Genomic DNA, 3,700 nt, shown 5'->3' on the forward strand with positions numbered 1-3,700 from the left:
ACACACATATATCACCCACATATATACACACACCTATCACACACATATATATACACACCTATCACACGCACATATATATACACACCTATCACACACATATATATATACACATCTATCACACACACACACACACACCTATCACACACATATATACACACCTATCACACATATATATATATACACACCTATCACACACACACACACACACACACCTATCACACACACACACACACCTATCACACACACGTATATATACACAGACACAATCTTCTGCCCCCGGGGTTGTGTTGTCTTCACCTTGTATGAAATGTTCACATCTGGCTTTATATCTGACAAGTGTGCACAGCCGCTATACTCACCTCTGCTGCTCCCCGATCTCTGCGGCAGTCAGGGGTTCCAGTCCCCGAGGATCCTTCAGAATCCGACACTTCCGGGAAAGTCGAATCGCTGGTCCCCCTGCAGCATCCATTGGTTCAGTCCATTGGTCCTTATGTTACCACAGGACTCAATAACGACACAGGGGCCGTCGGATCGAACCACTGAGGACAGCAGGGGACCAGGAGATGAATACTCCTGGAATGTAAGGCTTCATGTCAGTGCACTTTTCTGTTCCTCAATGGAAGTCTGCGGAGACGGAGAACAATCGATTCCTCGTATTGTTTATGTAGTAAGAAGTCTCAGCGGGGTTGCGGTATACAACTCTCTATTTACAGAAAGGGCAATCAGCAAATCGTGACATGAAATGTGACAAATATAAATATGGGACAGCAAAGATGTAACAGTGACACAAAGGTTCATTTCGGGTACAATGCACAGCAGGGGCGGGACGGCTCGGGGTCCCCCGGCGATGGGAGAATGATGGCGTCCTCCATCTTCCCGCCTGGAACTTCTCTAAATATAGAACCCATAAAACGATTAGAGCGAATTCACACGGCGCGTTGTCAGCGGGATATCTGAGCCGTAAATTCCGCCGGCTGACACTTCCTCATTTCTACTGTCCGCTCCCACACCCCATAGTAACACCCGGACACCCCAAAAGTGACCCCCTCCCCCAACAATGTACAGGGCAGAGAGATCAATCAGATTATATTTCTCTACAGATGCAGTGGGGTCCCCCAGAAAGAGACACCCTCATATCCTCAGTATACAGGGGACCCCCAGAGACACCCTCAGTATACAGGGGACCCCCAGAAAGAGACACCCTCAGTATACAGGGGACCCCCAGAAAGAGACACCCTCATATCCTCAGTATACAGGGGACCCCCAGAGACACGCTCAGTATACAGGGGACCCCCAGAAAGAGACACCCTCATATCCTCAGTATACAGGGGACCCCCAGAGACACCCTCAGTATACAGGGGACCCCCAGAAAGAGACACCCTCATATCCTCAGTATACAGGGGACCCCCAGAGACACCCTCAGTATAAAGGGGACCCCCAGAAAGAGACACCCTCATATCCTCAGTATACAGGGGACCCCCAGAGACACCCTCAAACACCTATCACACACATATATACACACCTATCACACATATATATATATACACACCTATCACACACACACACACACACACACCTATCACACACACACACACACCTATCACACACACGTATATATACACAGACACAATCTTCTGCCCCCGGGGTTGTGTTGTCTTCACCTTGTATGAAATGTTCACATCTGGCTTTATATCTGACAAGTGTGCACAGCCGCTATACTCACCTCTGCTGCTCCCCGATCTCTGCGGCAGTCAGGGGTTCCAGTCCCCGAGGATCCTTCAGAATCCGACACTTCCGGGAAAGTCGAATCGCTGGTCCCCCTGCAGCATCCATTGGTTCAGTCCATTGGTCCTTATGTTACCACAGGACTCAATAACGACACAGGGGCCGTCGGATCGAACCACTGAGGACAGCAGGGGACCAGGAGATGAATACTCCTGGAATGTAAGGCTTCATGTCAGTGCACTTTTCTGTTCCTCAATGGAAGTCTGCGGAGACGGAGAACAATCGATTCCTCGTATTGTTTATGTAGTAAGAAGTCTCAGCGGGGTTGCGGTATACAACTCTCTATTTACAGAAAGGGCAATCAGCAAATCGTGACATGAAATGTGACAAATATAAATATGGGACAGCAAAGATGTAACAGTGACACAAAGGTTCATTTCGGGTACAATGCACAGCAGGGGCGGGACGGCTCGGGGTCCCCCGGCGATGGGAGAATGATGGCGTCCTCCATCTTCCCGCCTGGAACTTCTCTAAATATAGAACCCATAAAACGATTAGAGCGAATTCACACGGCGCGTTGTCAGCGGGATATCTGAGCCGTAAATTCCGCCGGCTGACACTTCCTCATTTCTACTGTCCGCTCCCACACCCCATAGTAACACCCGGACACCCCAAAAGTGACCCCCTCCCCCAACAATGTACAGGGCAGAGAGATCAATCAGATTATATTTCTCTACAGATGCAGTGGGGTCCCCCAGAAAGAGACACCCTCATATCCTCAGTATACAGGGGACCCCCAGAGACACCCTCAGTATACAGGGGACCCCCAGAAAGAGACACCCTCATATCCTCAGTATACAGGGGACCCCCAGAGACACCCTCAGTATAAAGGGGACCCCCAGAAAGAGACACCCTCATATCCTCAGTATACAGGGGACCCCCAGAGACACCCTCATATCCACAGTATACAGGGGACCCCCAGAAAGAGACACCCTCATATCCATGGCATACAGAGAACCCCCAGAGACACATTGTTTGTTGGGTTACATTGTTTGTTTGTTGGGTTACATTGTTCGTTGGGTTACATTGTTCGTTGGGTTACATTATTCGCTGGGTTACATTGTTTGTTGGGTTACATTGTTTGTTGGGTTACATTGTTTGTTGGGTCCCGAGTCCTCCTCCATAGAAGTCTTGGTTTCCATGCACTGCACTGATGATGGCCAACAAGCCTGATACAGCTGTGTGCAGCGGATGACTCTGTAATATATATATTTGCATCATACAGCAGAGGATCTGGATGTACATCGGGCTGATGGGGGTGTAATAGAGTGATTTGCATAGCTCCGCCCACTGTCCTGAAATGAGGAACAATTACCATATTTTGGGGGATTGGTGATGGGATGAGTCATGTGATCACTTCTGTATATGAAGGTCGCACCTTGCTGTGTCCGTTCTATGCTATGAAATGATTGTGCAGTTGTATCTCTTACCACTAGATGGCGGCACCGCACTGCCTGCCGGGGAACCTCATGTCCAGCTCCGATCCAAAGAACCCAAATCACCCCACATCGCCTCTGATTGGAGGACAGCGCGGAACATTCCGCAGATTTCATGTGTCTATGTGATTAGGGGGAGGGGCAATTTACTCTACAAACTCTTCCTTTAAGGTGCACCTGTGTTTTGTCCATGCCGAGCAAATGAACAGGTTCTCTTGAAGGCACCCCAACCACTACAGGAAACTAAAGGGGGCGGAGACAAGACCAGTCACCCTGCATAAGGAGAGAGATCAGCAGTGATTGGTCTTTTTTACAGGAGGGGGCGGAGACAAGACCAGTCACCCTGCATAAGGAGAGAGATCAGCAGTGAGCGGTCTTTATTACAGGAGGGGGCGGAGACAAGACCGGTCACCCTACACAAGGGGAGTGGGTAGCAGTGATTGGTCTTTATTACATGAGGGGCGGAGACAAGACCAGTC

The sequence above is a fragment of the Nanorana parkeri genome, unplaced genomic scaffold (assembly GCF_000935625.1).
Source record: "Nanorana parkeri isolate BGI_ZX_2015 unplaced genomic scaffold, ASM93562v1 scaffold2508, whole genome shotgun sequence".
NCBI lineage: Eukaryota > Metazoa > Chordata > Amphibia > Anura > Dicroglossidae > Nanorana > Nanorana parkeri.